This window comes from Pristis pectinata, chromosome 25, assembly GCF_009764475.1.
Source record: "Pristis pectinata isolate sPriPec2 chromosome 25, sPriPec2.1.pri, whole genome shotgun sequence".
Classification (NCBI taxonomy): domain Eukaryota; kingdom Metazoa; phylum Chordata; class Chondrichthyes; order Rhinopristiformes; family Pristidae; genus Pristis; species Pristis pectinata.
The window spans coordinates 29,530,799-29,550,114 of NC_067429.1; the positions used below are offsets into that span (position 1 = coordinate 29,530,799).

Sequence of the window (19,316 nt, forward strand, 5' to 3'; positions counted from 1 at the left end):
TTCAACTTATTGATATCTTTCCTGTAGGTAGATGACCAGAACTGCACACTGTACTCCAAATTCAGCCTCACCAATGTCAACATAACATCCCAACTTCTGTACTCTGTGCCCTGATTTATGAAGGCCAAAGTGCCAAAAGCTCTCTCTACAACCCCAGCTACCTGTGATACCACTTTCAAGGAACTATGGATCTGTATTCCCAGGTCCCTTAGTTCTATAGCACACCTCAGAGCCCTACCATTCACTGTGTAAGTCTTACCCTGATTTGGCCTCCCAAAGTGCAACACCTCACACTTGTCTGCATTAAATTACATCAGCTGTTTTTCAGCCTATTTTCCTATCTGGTCAAGATCACACTGCAAGCTTTGATAGCCTCCCTCACTGCCCACTGCGCCCCCAATCTTGGTATCATCCGCAAATTTGCTGATCCAGTTTACCACATTTATTATCTAAATCATTAATATAGATTATGTTGGATCTGGTTATTTTCGAATCTGCAGGTTCTTTCAGGAGTCCAGGAATGAGTTGAAAACGACTTGATGCTTCACAAATTTTTATTGGAAAAGTTTAAAACAAAGAAACAGTCACAGAGCACATGGCACTAGCTTTGATGAGCCGAGACCAAGGGAACTAAAGATGAGCTTGGGCCAGGGGGGAGGAGAGCAAGAGAGTGATTAACAAAAAACAACAGCTTTTATACCTGAGATAAGAAATACTCCTTAGCTAACAATAGCCCAATCAGGAAACCTATTAGATACTTGTGGCCAAACCAACCAATGATAAAACCACATATTCACCTGATGGGCAAACCAATAAGCTAGTAAGCGGCCATTCCTTGTGCAGCCACTTGAGGTGTATTAAACACTATGCATGTTAAAAAAAAACTAATTAAAACAGTCAAATCCAACAATGATAAACAACAATGGACCCAGCACCGTTCCCTGCAGCACACCACTAGTCACAGGCCTCCAGTCAGAGAGAGAACCATCTACTAACACTCTCTGGCTTCTCCTGCTAAGCTAATGTTGAATCTAATTGGCTACTTCATCCTGAATGTCAAGCGACTTAACCTTCTAGACCAGCTTCCCATACGAGACTTTGTCAAGGGCCTTGCTGAGGTCCATGTAGACAACGTCCGCTGCCCTTCCCTCATCGACCTTCTTGGTAACCTCCTCGAAGAACTCTATAAGATTGGTTAGACATGACCTACCACTCACAAAGCCATGTTGACTATCCCTAATCAGGCCCTGTCTATCCAAATACTTATATATCCCGTCCCTTAGAACACCTTTCAATAATTTACCCATGACTGATGTCAGGCTCACCAGCCTATAATTTCCTGGCTTATTCTTAGAGCCTTTCTTGAACATCGGAACAACATTAGCTATCCTCCAGTTCCCCAGCACCTCACCCATGGTTAAGGTTAATTTCACTTCTCAGCTCTTGATTACTAGTCCTGTAAGGAAAGGAAGTTGTCAAGCAAGTATTCTTAAATGTATTTAAAAGGTTCTGCCATTTTCTCAGGCAGAGTGTTCCAGAACACCCGCACCCTTCCATTGAGCAAATGTTTTTTCTCTTAACTTCCCTCAAATTGTTCTACTAATTAATTTATATCTATGTTCCTCCAGCTCCTGACCTTTCTGCTAAGATTTATCTTGTTTACTCTGTGTCTCTCATAATTTTGTTCATCTTAATTAAATCCCTCCTCGATCTCCTTTTTTCTAAAGAGAATGACCTCAGCCTCAGTGTGTCTCTCTTCATTGCTATAATCCTTCAGCCCTGCTGACAGAGATCACTACTGAATCTTTTCTGGTGCTGTCAGATTCTAACTACACAATGGTGATCAGATCTGTACACATAGCTCCTCCTTGTTTTCGTATTCTATGCCCTCACTAATAAAGGCAAGCATCCTGCATGCCTTAATGATTTTATTTGTTGTCTTTCTCACTTCAGGTGTTTGTGTGTACATACATTTCAAGATCCTCTGATCCCTTTTGGCATCCCGTGATTTATCACATATTCCCCTCTTTGCCCTCCGCAGATGCATCACCTCTGAATAGAATTCCGTTTGCTACTTTTCTGCTCTCCAAAATGGTTTGTTTTTATTCTCTGACAGCCAAGAGACAACTTTCTTGCTATTAATCACATTGCTAACTTTGATATCATCAGCAAACTTTTTAAATGTGGCCCCTACGTTTAAGTCCAAATCATATATGTACACCTTATGAAGCAAGTGGCCAAGGTACTGAACCCTGCGGCCATCCATTAAAGACCATCTCAGTTGCAGAAAAGGGTAATAATCAAACTTGGCATTTTATCTTGGATCCTGTCCTATGTTACATTCTTAATCAATCTTTGTCATGACACCTTGCTAAAATCCAGTCTCCAATGCATGCTTTATCTTCATTGATACTCTTGTCAGTCCCTCAAAAAATGCAATTGGTCAGATGCTATCTTCCCTTAAGTCCATGCCAATATTGCCTTTCCAAATGTTGTTTTCTACCCTCTCTGTGATTCCACCCCCCCCCCCCCCCCCAATAACTAAAGCTGGTAAGTTGTCCTTCTAAGTGGACGTCTCCCATGTTGCAAAGGGGAAAGTTGTGAAGGAACTGGCCGTAATCTTCCAAACATCTGTAGACATGGGGTGGTGCCAGGACACTGGAGAGCTGCAAATGCTGCACACTTTTTAAAATGAAGGAGAAATCTACCAGTGTAACCTTAGTGTCAGGAAACTTGTGTAACAATAATTAGGAACAGAATTAGCAGTCATTCAAGCAAGTGTGGATTGATTAGGGAAAGCCAGCATGGATCAGTTAGAGGAAAGTTGTGTAGAATTAACTTGATAGAGTTTTTGAGTGAATGAGAGGGCTGACAAGGGAAATGTATTTGATGTAGTGTATACAGACTTTCAAAAGACATTTGATAAAGTGCTGCATAATAAGCTCGTCACCAAGTTTGAATCCTCTGGAAGAAGAGGCAGTGGAAGAATAGATAGAAAATTAGCTAAGTGGTGGGAGAGTAGTGAACAGCAGGTAACACAAAACCTGGAGGCATAGTGAATTGTGAGGAGGTTAGTGGTAGACTTCAAGACAACAGAGACAGCCTGGTGCAATTGGCAGATGCACGTGCTGAATGAGATTTAATGCAGTAAATTGGTTCATTATTGTCACATATACTGAGGTACAGTGAAAAGCTTATCTTGCATACTGTTTGTACAGATCAATTCATTACAAAAGTGCATTAATGTAGTACAAGATAAAACAATAACAGAGTGTAGAATAAAGTGTTACAATTACAGAGAAAGTGCAGTGCAGGTAGGCAGTAAAGTGCAAGGTTATAACGAGGTAGATTGTGAGGTCAAGAGTCCATTTTATCTTACTAGGGAACTGTCTTTGAACCTGGTGGTACATACTTTCAGGCTTTTGCATCTTCTGCCCGATGGGAGGGGGGAGAAGAGAGAATGTCCGGGGTGGGTGGGGTCTTTGATTATGCTGGCTGTTTTACTGAGTCAGTGAGAAGTGTAGACAGAAAAATGTGAATTGCTACATTTTGGTAAGAACAAGTGATGTAAACTAGAAGGCACAATTTTAAAAGGGGTATGACAGCAGAAAGATCTGGGTATTTTTGAATAATTGAGTTGAGAAAGTAAAAGTATTCTGTGGCTTTACAAGTAGACAATGAGTACCATAGTAAGGATGTCATGATGAACTTATGTGGATTCTGGTTCAACCACAACTGGAGCACTATGTTCAGTTACTAGCAAAGGTGTAAAGCCTTTTGAGAGGGTGCAGAAGGGATTTACTAGAATGATTCCAGAGATTGAGGGATTTTACTTATTTGGAGAAGCTGGATTTGTTCTTCTTGCAAGAAAAGAGATTGCAAAGGGATCTGAAACTGTTCCCATTAGTGAAAGGGTAAAGAATCAGAGGGTGTGGAATAAAGGTAATTGGCAAAAAAGCAACAATGATGTGAGGAGTCAACACACAAAATGTTGGAGGAACTCAGTGGGTCAGGCAGCATCTTTGGAGAGAAATGAACGTTTTGGGTTGAGACCATTCAGGACTGAAAAGAAAGGGAAGATAGCCAGTATAAAAAGGTGGCGGGAGAGGATTGAGCAAGGGCTGGTGGGTGTCAGGTGGATCCAGGTGAGGGGGGGGGGGTGTGATAGGCACATGAGGGAAGGGGAGAGTGGGAATGGTGTCAGAAGCTGGGAAGTGATAGGTGGAAGTGACATAGGGCTGAAGATGATGGAATCTGAGAGTTTAGGACAGTGGGCCATGGAATAAAGGGAAGGAGGTGGCGAGGGGAACTGGGGGAACGTGTGGGTGATAGGCAGATCAAGATGGCAGGGGAGGGGAAAGATATGGGGTGATGGGCCCAATGGGATAAGGGAAAAAGGGGGCAGAGGGGAGTGGTTACCATAAGTTAGTGAAATCGATGTTCATGCCGTCAGGTTTGAGACTACCAAGGCGGAATATGAGGTGCTATTCCTCTAATCTGCGCCTGGCCTCAACTTGGCAGAGGAGGCCATGGACGTGTGGGAATGGGAAGTAGAATTAAAATGGCTGGCCACCGGGAGATCCCGGCTGCTATGGTGGACGGAGTGAAGGTGCTTGACAAAGCGATCCCCTGATCTGCGTCAGGTATCACTGATGCTGAGAAAGCTGCACCGGATGCAATAAAGGACATCACTGGATTAACGTATGATGTGAAGAAAGCTTGTTTTACGCAGCAATGGGTTAGTGTCTCGAATGCATTACTCAGGGCACTAGTGAAGACGATCAGTTAAGGCATTCATAAGAGAACTAGGTAAGCACTAGAAAGGAAAAGGGAGAGAAGGCAGGGTGTGGGGCTAGCTGCACAGGGATCGCACAGACTGAATGGGCCTACTGGCCTCCTTCCAAGTTATAAGAAGCTCTTAGAATTTACTGAAAGTTTAAATAAAACCTGCAGGAATTCCTCAGCAGATCTGGCAGGTCCTGTGGAGAAAGAAACAGAGTTAACTTTTCAGATTGATACCTTTCATTAGAATGGCAAAATGGAAAACAAGGCCGTTTTAAGTCGTAGAATGCAGAGGGGCGAGGGGTGGAGAGAGCAAAGAACACAAGAAAAATAGGAGCAGGAGTGGGCCACCAGGCCCTTCGAACCTGTCCTGCCATTCAATATGATCATGGCTAATGTATGCTGGCCTCAATTCCTCTTCTGCCCCAGTTCCCCATAGCTTTCAATTGCTTGATCTTTCAAATATTTATCTATACCTTAAACATACCTTATGATCTAGTCTCCACCACCCTTGTGGGCAAAGAATTCCAGAGATTCAATATCCTTGGAGAAGAAATTTCCATGCTCCACAATGTTAAATAACTGCCCTTTATTTTGCAGCTGTGAAGCTTGTTTGTAATTTTCCCACTAGTGTAAACATCTCAACATCTACCCTGTCAAGCTCCTTTTGATCTGTTTGAATAAGGTCACCTCTCAATCTTCTGAACTCCAAGGAATACAGATTCAAAGTTTTTAGCTTTCTTGATAGGACAACCCTTTCACATTCAGAATTAGCCTGGTGAACCTCCTTTGGACTGCCACCAATGCTGCCATATCCCTTATCCATTTTTAGGAAAGAGAATGTCTGTGAATAGGTGGAAACCAGGATTGGCAAAGGATGTGGTTGGTTCCATCTGAAAGAGGGTGATAAATACTTATTAACCATGGCTTTTCTGTTTGGAGGTTGTAAATCAAGGGAAATAAATGAGGCAGTAGAGAGAAAAAGTATGCTGAAACTGAAAGATGCAGAACACAGCAGTTGCTGGAAATCCTGAATGAAAGAAAATGCTAGGTTAGCATCTGAGGAGAGAGAAAATCCGTGTTAATGTTAACACAAGATAATGGGAAAGGATGGTTATATGAAATTGTAGAATTCAATATGGTGTCCTGAGGGCTGCATTTGCCTAGGTGGAAGATGAGGTGCTAATTCTGGAACTTTTCAGGGCTGGAGACGGACATTGGGGGTGGGGGAGGAATGATCCAGCTGCTATGGTCTGTGTGAGAACATTGATATAAATAGGACAAAGAAAGAGGTTCTGCTAGAGGAATATGAGCAGACTAACCGAGTAATAATCTATGGATTACTACGTGAACTACATGCAAATTGGCTTGGAGTCCAGAAGAACATAGAATCGAACATGTAGCTTAAAGACTGCTGAGAGAGGGGGAGGGGCAGCTGCTCCGTTGATATCGTCTTCACTTGAAAGGGTCTGGGACTAGTGTGGTAGCAAATTGAATAACCAGGGCTGTAGATAAGGCTTTCAACTAAATAGTAAATAACACAGATTAGCAAAATGGGTAATTATAACCAGAATCAGAAAGGTACAGTACAGGGTTTAGAAATCTAGGAGTATTCCTCCAACTGGAGTCAAAGAAGGAGAAAATGACTAAAAAGACAATTTTTAAAATCTGAATGCATGCAGTATTTCTAATAAGATAGACGAGTTAATAGAACAATTATAAATAAGTGGCCTTTACAGAGATGTGGTTGGGATTTAAATATTCCAGGATGCTTAGTATTTAACAGTGATAGGAAAATGAAAAAGGGGGTACCCTGATATTGAAGAATGGGATGAAGGCAGTAGAGAGGAAGGATCGTAACTCAGAAAATCAAGAAGTAAAATTAGTTGGGCTAGAGCTAAGAAATGGCAAGGGGCAGTTAACGCTGGTGGGTCCTCGTATAGTAATACCATAGAACCATACAGCCCAAAACAGGCCCTTCGGCCCACCATGTTGTGCCGTCCATCAAACTACCCTCACACTATCTAACCCTTTCGTCCCGCATATCCCTCTATCTCACATTCCTCCATATGCCTATCCAACAAACTCTTGAACCTGTCCAATGTATCTGCCTCCACCACCACCCCAGGCAGTGCATTCCATGCACCAACCACTCTCTGGGTGAAAAACTTCCCCCTGACATCTCCCCTGAACCTCCCACCCATAACCTTAAAGCCATGCCCTCTCGTCTTGCGCATTGGTGCCCTGGGAAGGAGGCGCTGGCTGTCTACTCTATCTATTCCACTCAATATTTTATATACCTCTATCATGTCTCCTCTCATCCTCCTCCTTTCCAGTGAATAAAGCCCTAGCACCTTAAGCCTTTCCTCATATTCCATACGCTCTAATCCAGGCAGCATCCTGGTAAATCTCCTCTGCACCCTCTCCAACGCCTCCACATCCTTCCTATAATGCGGCGACCAGAACTGAACACTACTCTAAGTGTGGTGTAACTAGAGTTTTGTAAAGCTGCATCATCACTTCGCGGCTCTTAAACTCAATCCCACGACTTATGAAAGCTAACATCCCATAGGCCTTCTTAACTGCTCTATCCACCTGTGAGGCAACTTTCAGTGAACTGTGAATATGAACCCCCAGATCCCTCTGCTCCTCTACACTGCCAAGTACCTTGCCATTTACCCTGTACTCTGCCCTGGAGTTTGTCCTTCCAAAGTGTACCACCTCACACTTCTCTGGATTGAACTCCATCTGCCACTTGTCAGCCCAGCTCTGCATCCTATCAATAGCCCTCTGTAAGCTCTGACAGCGCTCCACACTATCCACAACACCGCTGATCTTAGTGTCGTCCGCAAACTTACTAACCCAGCCTTCCACCCCCTCATCTAAGTCATCTATAAATATCACAAAAAGTAGAGGTCCCAGAACCGATCCCTGCGGGACACCACTAGTCACTGCCTTCCAATCCGAGGGCACTCCCTCCACCACAACCCTCTGCTTTCTACAGGCAAGCCAATTTTGAATCCACACAGCCAAGCTTCCCTGGATCCTTTGGCCTCTGACCTTCTGAAGAAGCCTACCATGAGGAACCTTATCAAACGCCTTACTAAAATCCATATAGACCACATCCACCGCACTACCCTCATCAATCTTCCTCGTCACCTCCTCAAAGAACTCTATCAGGCTTGTGAGGCAAGATCTTCCCTTCACAAAGCCATACTGGCTGTCCCTAATCAGTCCATGATTCTCCAGGTGTTCATAGATCCTATCCCTTAGAATCCTTTCTAACAGCTTACCCACCACAGACGTAAGGCTCACCGGTCTGTAATTCCCTGGACTATCCCTACTACCTTTTTTGAACAAGGGGACAACATTTGCCACCCTCCAATCCTCTGGCACCATCCCCGTGGACAACGAGGACTCAAAGATCCTTACCAGCGGTTCAACAATCTCCTCCCTCGCCTCTCGAAGAAGCCTGGGGAAAATCCCATCAGGCCCTGGAGATTTATCTGTCTTGATATTATTTAACAACTTCAACACATCCTCTCTCTTGATATCTACAACCTCGAGAACATTACCCTTACCAGCACTCCCTTCCACGTCATCAAGACCCCTCTCCTTGGTGAATACCAAAGAGAAGCATTCATTGAGAACTTCTCCACTTCTGCCACCTCCAGGCACATTCTCCCACCTTTGTCTTTAATCGGACCGACCTTTACCCTAGCCGTCCTCCTACCCTTCATGTACGTGAAAAAGGCCTTGGGATTTTCCTTAACCCTACTAGCCAATGCCTTTTCATGTTCCCTTCTAGCTCTCCTCAGCCCTTTCTTAAGTTCCTTCCTCGCTACTCTATATTCCTCACGGGCCCTGTCTGAACCTTGCTGCTTATACCTTATGTATGTTACCTTCTTCTCCCTAACTAGTCATTCCACCTCTCTCATCACCCACGGTTCCTTCACCCTGCCATTCCTTCTCTGCCTCACTGGGACATATTTATCCCTAACATCCTGCATAAGATCCCTGAACATCGACCACATCTCCATGGTACATTTCCCTTCAAAAAGGACATCCCACTTTACACTCCCAAGTTCTCTCCTTATAGCCTCATAGTTTGCCCTTCCCCAATTAAATATCTTCTTGTCCTCTCTGCACCTGTTCCTGTCCATGACAATTTTAAAGGTTATGGAGCAATGGTCACTGTCCCCCAGATGCTCACCCACCAATAGATCCTTCACCTGTCCCGGTTCATTTCCTAAAACTAGATCTAGCATGGCATTCCCTCTAGTCGGCCTGTCAACATACTGCATCAGGAATCCCTCCTGGACACATTTAACAAATTCCATCCCATCTAAACCTTTGGCACTAAGCAGGTTCCAGTCTATATTTGGGAAATTGAAGTCTCCCATTATAACAACCCTGTTATTTTCGCTTCTCTCCAAACACTGCCTGCCAATCTGCTCCTCTATTATCTCTACTGCTACGGGGGGGGCTTATAGAATACTCCTAGTAGAGTAACTGCTCCTTTCTTGTTCCTTAACTCCACCCATACGGACTCTAGAGAGGATCCTTCTACAACATCCATCCTTTCCACAGCCGTAACAGTGTCCCTGACCAGTATCGCCACCCCTCCTCTTCTTCTCCCCCCTTCCCTATCCCTCTTAAAACACTGAAAACCAGGAATATTCAATATCCACTCCTGCCCTGACATCAGCCACGTCTCAGTAATAACCACAATATCATAGTCCCCCATACTTATCCAAGCCCTCAGTTCATCTCCCTTATTCCTGACACTTATTGCATTTAAGTAAACACACTTCAGTCCATCTACCTTACAACTTTTAGAGGCTGTATTCTGCTTCTCCTTCCCCAAAGCCTCTCTACCTGTTTGATCTAACTTTTCCCCATCCCCTTCTTCCTCTGACCTACTCCTCCGGTTCCCTTCCCCCTCACAAACTAGTTTAAACCCTCCCGAACCACCCTAGCAAACCTAGCCGCAAGGATATTGGCCCCCTTCTGGTTCGGGTGTAACCCATCCTCTCTGTACAGGTCCCACCTTCCCGAGAAGAGATCCCAATGATCCAGAAATCTAAAACCCTCCCTCCTGCACCAACTTCTCAGCCACGCATTTATCTGCCACCTCCTCCTGTTCCTGCCTTCTCTATCGCGTGGCACCGGCAGCAATCCCGAGATTGCTACCCTTGTGGTCCTGTTCCTCAGTCTTCTGCCTAGCTTCCTGAACTCGCTCTTCAGGACCTCATCCCCCTTCCTACCTATGTCGTTGGTGCCAACATGGACCACAACTTCTGGCTGCTCTCCCTCCCGCTCAAGAATCCTATGGACCCGATCAGTGAAATCCCAGACCCTGGCACCTGGGAGGCAACATACCATCCGGGATTCATGCCCACTGCCACAGAACCTCCTATCTGTTTCCCTGACTATCCAGTCCCCTATCACTACCACATGTCTCTTTCCCACCCTTCCCTTCTGAGCAGCAGTACCAGTCCCAGTTCCAGAGACCTGGTTGCTGCAGCTAGGCTCCTGCAGGTCATCCCCCTCAACAGCCTCCAAGGCGGAAAACCTGTTACTGAGGAGAACAGCCTCCAGGGTTCCCTGCTCTGTCTGCCTGCCTGACTTCTTCCTCTTCCTCTTCCCTCCCTTGACAGTCAGTAATAGCAATACAGGGTATGGCATAATCAGGGAATTTAGAGAAGCATATGACAAGTGTACTATAATAGTCAAGAAGAACTTCAGTCTACATTTGAACCAGGCAAACCAGTTGAACAATAACAGTATGGAGGATGAATTCATGGAGTATTTTTAGGGATGGTTTTCTAGATCAGTATGTTGAAAAACCAACAAGAAAACAGGGTCGTTAAGGGGCTTTTAGAGTATATAAGGTAAGATATCTTTATTAGTCACATGTACATCGAAATACACAGTGAAATGCATCTTTTGCATAGGGTGTTCTGGGAGCAGCCCGCAAGTGTCGCCACGCTTCCAGCGCCAACATAGCATGCCCACAACTTCCTAACCCGTACGTCCTTGAAATGTGGTAAGAAACTGGAGCACCCAGAGGAAACCCACGCAGACACGGGGAGAACGTACAAACTCCTTGCAGGCAGCGGCCAGATTTGAACCCGGATCGCTGGCGCTGTAAAGCATTACACTAACTGCTACACTACTGTGCCTGGCCTGGTATTACATGGCAGAGTTGTTTAAAAATTAAAAATTATTTAATTTAATCTGAAACCAAGGTCTGAATAAAGCAAATTACAAAAGCATGAGGCGTAGTGGTCTGGTCTCCCTATCAAAGGAAGGATATACTTATGAAAGAGGGAGTGTGGAAGAGATTCATCAGACTGGGAAGGCGGGTTTGTTGTATGAGGAGATACTAAGCAGACTGGGGCTACACTCTCTTAAATTTAAAAGAATGTGAGATACCAATGAAATACACAAGTTGTACAGTGCTTGACAGGGTAGATGCTGAGATGATGTTTCCCCTGGCTGGAAAGTCTAGAACCAGGGGTTATAGTTCAAAATAAGGAAATGGCCATTCGGGTCAGGGATGAGAAGAAATTTTTCACCCAGAGTTGGGTGAATGTTTGAACTCTCTTTCCAAGAGGTCTGTGGAGGCTGAGCCATTTAGTGTATTCAGGAAAGAGATCAATAGTTTTTCATTTGTTAAGGCAACTAAGGGATCTAAGGCTAGTAAGTGGCATTGAGGTATAAGAGCAGCTATGATCTTATTAAATGGTGGAGCACACATAGGGCTGAAAGGCCAACTTTTGCTTCTGTCTGTTATGTTCTTATGTTCTCATAGTTCTTGTATCATCCATGTAAAAAAAAATCATGCACCCTTCTTGGAAGCTAAATATGCTTTGTATAATATAGACCAGAATCTTTCTCAGTCCTCCAAGTAAGGTGCAGATAATGGCAATTGGAGATATGCAAACAAGAGCAAGGCAAACAAGCAAGCCTCTCCACCAACCAGTCAGCCACACAACATCAGCAATGTAATTGAGCCTTTTGAATGCAGTGGAATGAGATGCTCCCACTCCTGCAGGGGGAATCTGTCTCCACCAACCATCACGCACCATGACCTGTCAACCTGTCCCTGAAACACTGGCTGGTCAGGAAACATTGGGTAGGTTGTGGAAGATTCTTTGAGGTTTTCTGGGGAGCTTTGAGATTCTCTAGGCAAGTGGTTGGAACTTTAGGCTGTGGTGAGGGTGAGCAGTCTCGGAGAGGAAGTACAGCAGTTGTGAGGGGTCCTTTCATCCCAGTAAAAAGCAAATGGCTGATAGCTGGTGAGTTGGGAGAGATGGGGATGGAGCAGGGGATTGAAGGTGGAAAGTAAGGGCATAGTGTCAAAAGGCAGGGTGTGAGTGAGGGTGGGGGGGGGATGCTGAGAGGGAAGGACTGAAGGAGGGAGGGGATTAGAATAGATGGGGAGGAGAGCCTAAGGGAAAAGGTGCAGATAAGATCATGTGTATGTGTCTCCACCCACATCTGTGTGCTACGTTTGTACAGTAGAGCCTAGTCACCAGTTGTTGGTGGATCTCCTCCCTTTGGGCTAAAGCATTGTTCAGTTAAAATGTGAGAAATGGTTACTCCACATTAAAGAAATCGTATATATATACCTTTCACTTCCTGGAATTAAAGTAGAAGCAAGTCATCCCCAAGGGACTGCCTAAGAAAGAAAGACAGGTCTCACTTTCCCCTCCACCCCCAAAAGTTCCATTGCCCAAGACCTTAAAGCCCCACTTCCTGCATTTTCTCTTCAGCCATCTTCAGATCATTTGCACTATTTCTGTTCTTGCTGTAACGTGGCACCAGTTGTAATCCAGAAATTGCTACCTTTGATGTCCTGCTCTTTAATCTCCTGCTTAGCTCCCTGTAATCTTCCTGCAGAACCTCATCCCAATTTATACCTACGTCATTGATACCAATATGGACCACAACCTAAGGCTGCTCACCCTCCAGAACATCCCCCACCTCTCTCGAAGGGGGAAGCGAATTATCACACACGTGGAATCGATTCTTCTTTCAGTAAACTTGTTGTTAAAACTTGCTGGATTATTTCTAATTCTGTATCATTTATGTTTGAATATTCATGCTAAAACCATTTGAAACAAACAAGTAGTATGGATTTATGTGCCTGCTGGAAATTCTAGCTAATGAGATTGCTCACAGTGGGAGTAACATCCCTGTAGGAGACTTCCCCTCCCTGATGTTCAAGGTAACTTCCCTTTGCTCTCAGCGTTTGCTGCTGCAACTGTGTGGTTAAAGGGATTTGTTTTTCCATTTTGGCATTTCACAGCTTCAAACTGTATTGTTAAACTTGCATGAAAAATTATTTCATTGTTGCTGTACACATCAAAACAGGTAAGTACATTAAAATAAATTATTCTATCCTTGGGGGGATTGTTGTCGAATGTTGTCTGTGTTTTGAAGAATAGAATGCAATTAATTCAATCAACATAAAAGATGTTCATTGAATTATAAAATGATACCCAGATGTGAGAATTTTCTCTTCCACTTGTATTCTCTATATTGCTGCCTTTGGTAGAGAGCAGAACATTGTCATGCTATGGGCATTGTGCTATCAATACAGGGACCTATTCAACTGACAAGATGGCGAGACTTTTCTTAGGAGGGTGGGATTGACTTGTGTCTCTTGATTCTGCCTCCTGAGATGAAGCACCCCACCTCTACAGATTGCTGATGAATTTTTTTAAAGTAGTTGGCAGTGACATTTAGTTTTCTAGAATTCTATCAAAGGGGGCAGACAGCCCTGTTGATTAACAATATATTAATGTATTAGCAGTGAATTGTAATTGTGTATTCTCTAATATGAGGATATTACTTGTTCATCCCCATGTTGCTTTTGCAGTTCAGACTTTTAATGTCTTAAACGCATATCAGTAGTTCGTGGTCTCTGTTTAGATTTGTGCATAATTTAGCTGCTCTTGGCTAGCTTTGCACTGCTTTATTACATGTACAATTGACCATTGGGAATATTACTGATATTGTTATTGTAAAATTAAAATACATGAATCTGCAGTAGGGCCTAGAGATTCTCACACCCAGCAGAACACGCATGTATATTTATTTTAACGCAATCTATTATTTCGTATGTGTATAGGGCACATTAAACAAATTCAGTCCAGGCCCTCCTTGGCCCTGCAAGAAGGCCAAAAGTGTGTGTAATGACTTCAACGGGTGTACAATATTCGATTTACAATCTCAGCTGGCAGTGTTTCCAACTTGCAGAAAGTCTGGGTCACAGACAATTCTGAGAACCATTATGTATACTTAAAAGGAACAGTTCTTCTGCTCAGAGGAAGATGACTGGGGGGCAGTTTTTGTGGTCTGGATTTTCTGTAGTCAGGTACCAGTCAGGTCCCGGGGTGCCGGACTAGAGAGTTCCAACATGCAGGAGATTTGTGTCCAATGAGTAGAGTTAAAAAACAGAATGGTGGAAATACTCAGCAGGTCGGGCAATATATACGAAGAGAGAAACTGAGTTAGCATTTAATTTCAATGATCTTCCATTAGAACTCAGTTGAAACTATACTCCTTGTTTTTATCACATTATAGTTTACTTTTCCAGCACTCTTTTAGGTTGATTCTCATTAATCCTTGAAAGCTTGAACTTGTGTAAAATAGGATTGCTGCATCCTCACAGTAATGCCCCTTTAGTCAAGCTTCATTGGCTTCCTTGACCCCAACTAATCAATTTCAAAATTCACATTGCTGTGTTCCCTCCTATCGTAGCAATCTTTTCCTGCCTTGCATCCTCAGGAACATCAGACTTCTCTTACTCAGTCCATCATGCAAACCAGCCACCCCTCCAGTGACTCCGTCGACATTCCCAGCTGCCTCAGGAAAGCAGCCACGTAATCAAGGGCCCCTCCCACCCTGATCATTCTCTCTTCTCCCCTCTCCCGTTATTAGGCAGAAGATACAAAAGCTTGAAAGTATGTACCACCAAATTCGAGGACAGCTTCTATCCCACTGTTATCAGACTCTTGAATGGACCTCTCATATGCTTATAGGTGAACTCTTGATCTCCCAGTATGCCTCGTCATGGCCCCTGTACTTCATTTGTCTACCTGCACTGCACTTTCTCTGTCACTGTAGCACTATATTCTGCATTCTGTTTTTAGTACCTCAATGTAATTATGTATGGCATGATCTGTCTGGATGGCACGCAAAACAAAAGCTTTTCATTGTATCTCAGTACATGTAACGATAATAAACCAATACCAATATTCCTGACCACCTCAATGTTTTCATCAGTATCTGTTCATTCAACCACAATGCTTCTATTTTCTGGAATTGCCAGTCTTCCTAAATGCCACTTATTTAAATTTTCCTCCAGCAATGTTTGTCGGCCCTATTTTATGCTGTCCATTGGTCACCCTTTTACCCATGCTAGATACCACCTGTTCCTGTCTTCTTGGAAATATTTCCAGACATGATTAACATTTGGACATTTTATAAAATGTTTCTAGGATGTGCCGTGGACTTCCAGTTGTATCTTAATCTTCTAATCTGTTTCTCCTCCCCTCTCGAAACATGACATGGTTTCCTGGTTAATGTGGTTTAAATGTGAAACTGGATTAGTTGGAGACGGGTGTTCCTTTATTCCTGAGGCTTGAATAATTCCATTTCAACTAATAACATTGGAGAAAAGCTACCCTGTGAAGGGCAGCCTAAAAATTATTTTTTATTCATTCATAAAATGACATAGTGACATTAAATGTCAACCATGTAGAATTTGCATTTTCATTCATTCTGCTTTCAGAATGCTGTATGTGCCTTTCAAAATGCTGATAGCCACTGATAGTTTATTTGTAGGATGTTTTGAACCATGATGTGGTTATGGTGAAAAAGGCCATATGGGTAGAGGTGTCCACGAAAATGGAGCAAAAACTGAATGCATTTGCACAAAGGAAAGTTAAAATTTTGAAGTAATTAAGATACAGTTTTGTAGTGGCTGCTACCACGATGCGAAAATAAAGACATGAGTCTGTGAGTTGTAGAACAGGACTGATTTATTTCCCGCAGTGCGCGGGCCTTTTAAGCAAAACAGTTCCCGCCTTCTGAGAGAGGAAATGACGTACGCGCTACGCCATTAGAGTCTTCTCGCGCGCACGGGTTGTCGCTTGGGGAAGACGAAGGCCCAGCGCCATCTTGGGCCTTGCCAATCCGATGATGCGTGCCCCGACCGTCAAGCCGGTTCGCCTGCTCGGACAGTGAGTCGCCACACAACCCACCCCCCCCCCCCCTCCCCACCCCCCCACCTCCCGACCAGAACCGGCGATACAGTCCCTAAAGTTTGCGGGCTGTGCTAGCCATTGCTTAGGTGGTCGGCCTCTGCGTCGCAATGTTGGGACCTCATCTGGTTGTTGTAGGTCTAAATGGGCCGGCCTGTCGTGAAGACTTCCTTCTTGCCCCCAGTGTCCAAAATAAAGGTGGACCCATTGTTTCTGACAACCCGGAATGGCCCCTCTTATGGCCGTTGCAATGGTGCCCATGGTGTGCCCCTGTGAACGAAAGCAAACTTACAGTCTCGTAGTTCCTTGGGCTCACAGGATGGAGATGGGCCATGTCACGAGGTGGGGATTGGTGCCAAGCTGCCAAGCCTCTCGCGCGGTCTTCCCAGGTCTGCTGCGGGTTGTTCCTCTTGTCCCCTAAGGGCGGGTATGAACTCCCCTGGGACGACCAGGGGTGCACCGTACACGAGTTTGGCTGACGAAGCGTGGATATCCTCCTTGGGGGCAGTGTGTATGCTGAGCAGAACCCAAGGAAGTTCGTCGACCCAGTTAGGACCTTTCAGGCCGGCCATCGAGGCTGATTTCAGATGGCAGTGGAAACATTCTACCAACCCATTTGGCTGAGGGTGGTAGGCCGTGGTGGTGTGTAGCTGTGTTCCTAGCATGTTCGCTAGTGCAGACCATAGGCTGGAGGTAAACTGGGTGCCTCTGTCTGAAGTGATGTGGGCCGGAACACCAAAGTGCGAGACCCAAGTTGTGAGCAGCGCCTGAGCGCAGGAATCGGTCGTGATGTCTGAGAGAGGGGTTGCCTCTGGCCACCTCGTGAACCGGTCCATGATGGTAAAAAGGTGCCGCGCTCCTCTTGAAACTGGCAGAGGACCAACGAGGTCGACATGAATGTGGTCGAACCTTCTACAGGTAGGCTCGAGCTGCTGTGGTGGGACCCTGGTGTGTCGTTGGATTTTTGATGTCTGGCAGTGCAGACAGGTCTTGGCCCACTCACTGACCTGTTTGCACAGGCCATGCCAGGCGAACTTGCTGGCGACTAGTCGGACAGTCGATCTGATGGACGTATGCGCCAACCCATGTACTGAGTCGAAAATGTGTTTCCGCCAGGCTGCAGGAACTATCGGGTGGGGCTGACTGGTTGCGACGTTGCACAGGAGGGTCTGCTGACCTGGGCCAGCTACGAAATCTCGGAGCTGCAGGCCTGAGACTGCAGTTCTGTAGCTGGGCAGCTCATCGTCGACTTGCTGTGCGTCAGCCAGGGCCGCGTAGTCTACACCCAGGGACAGGCTGTGGATGGTCGGTCTGGAGAGTGCGTCAGCAATGACGTTGTCCATTCCAGAGACATGTTGGATATCCGTTGTGAACTCGGAAATGTAGGACAAACGTTGCTGCTGGCAGGCTGACCAGGGATCGGAGATTTTCGGGAAGGCGAAAGACAATGGCTTATGGTCAGTGAAAGGCCTACCTTCTAAAAAGCGCAGGATTGCCAGGTACAGCGCTAGTAGCTCCCAATCAAAAGCGCTGTATTTAAGTTCAGGTGACCTAAGGTGCCTGCTGAAAAATGTCAAGGGTTGCCAACGGCCTTCGATTAGTTGTTCCAGTACCCCACAGACCGCGGTGTTGGATGCATCCACTGTGAGGGCGGTTGGGATGTCTGTCGTGGGGTGGACCAGCATCGCGGCGTCTGCCAGGGCTTCCTTGGCCTTAATGAAGGCAGCCACGGCCTCGTCATCCCAGGCGATGCCCTTGCCCTTGCCAGACATCAGCGAGAGCAAGGGGCGCATGATACGGGCTGCTGCAGGGATGAAACGATGGTAAAAGTTGACCATCCCAACGAACTCCTGCAGGCCTTTGATCGTATTGGGACGGGCAAAATGGCGGATTGCGTCTACCTTGGCAGGTAGGGATGTTGCTCCCTCGCTGGTGATTCTGTTGCCGAGGAAATCAATAGAGTTGAGCCCGAATTGGCACTTGGCCGGGTTGATATTGAGGCCGAAATCACTGAGGCGGGAGTACACTTGGCGGAGGTGGGAAAGGTGTTCTTGGCGATTATGGCTGGCGATGAGAATGTCATCTAAGTAAATGAACACGAAGTCCAGGTTGCGGCCTACTGCGTCCATCAGCCGCTGGAAGGTCTGCATGGCGTTCGAAGGAATTCGAAGTGGCCGAACGGTGTGATGAGCGCAGTTTTGGGGACATCGTTGGGGTGGACGGGGATTTGGTTGTACCCCCGGACGAGGTTCACCTTGGAGAAGATGTGGGCCCCTTGTAGGTTTGCCACGAAGTCCTGGATATGAGGGACGGGGTAGCGGTCTGGGGTGGTGGTGTCATTCAGCCTGCGGTAATTGCTGCAGGGCCTCTACCTGCCGGTGGCTTTGGGGACCACGTGCAGGGGGGAGGCCCAGGTGCTGTCTGACCTGCGAACGATCCCCAGCTCCTCCATGCGGCGAAACTCCTCCTTTGCTAGGCGGAGCTTGTCTGGAGGTAGTCGTCATGCTCGGAGCGTGAAGGGGTGGCCCTGTTGTAGTGATGTGGTGCCACACCCCGCGTTTGGGCATCGAATTCTTGAACTGAGGTGCCAGAACCAACGGGAACTCGGCAAGGAGCTTGGTGAACTCGTTGCCAGACAGGAAAACGGAGTCCAAGCACAGGGCTGGTAGGCTGGCTTCTCCCAGAGAGTAAGTTTGGAAGGTTCTGGTGTGCACTAGCCGCTTCCCTCGCAGGTCGACTAACAGGCTGTGGGCCCAGAGGAAGTCGGCTCCCAGGAGTGGCTGGGTGACGGCGGCAAGGGTAAAGTTCCAAGTAAAATGGCTGTCATTGAATTGTAATTGCACTGTATGGGTACCGAATGTCCGTAGCGTTGTGCCATTTGCGGCTTCGAGGGCGGGTCCCTGTTGCCTGCTACGAGCGTCGCGGCCGGTTGGGGGTAGAACACTGACCTCTGCTCCAGTATCGACGAGGAAACGACACCCGGACTGCTTGTCCCAAACGAATTGGAGGCTGTGTTGGTGGCCAGCTGCCGTAGCCATCAGCGGTGGCTGGCCCTGGCGTTTCCCTGAAACTTGCAGGGTGGGCGGCATCGACGGGCCTCTGCGCCCCACCTCTGGTAGAAGTACAGCCGGTTGTCAGTGTCGTCGTCTGTGTTTCTGGGGTGTGGTTGCTCGGCTGCTGGTTTAGGTAGGCGTTGGGCACGTGGTCTAGTGATTTGGCCAACGGACGAACCGCTCTTGCATTTGGCCTTCCACA

The 19,316-nt window shown here is 46.1% G+C and overlaps 1 protein-coding gene across 5 annotated transcripts in view; it reads left to right on the forward strand.

Annotated features, from left to right (window-relative positions):
* Nucleotides 1–19,316, forward strand: part of tanc2a (tetratricopeptide repeat, ankyrin repeat and coiled-coil containing 2a) — a 591,670-nt gene that overhangs the window by 342,298 nt on the left and 230,056 nt on the right. The gene's annotated exons all lie outside the window — the stretch shown is intronic.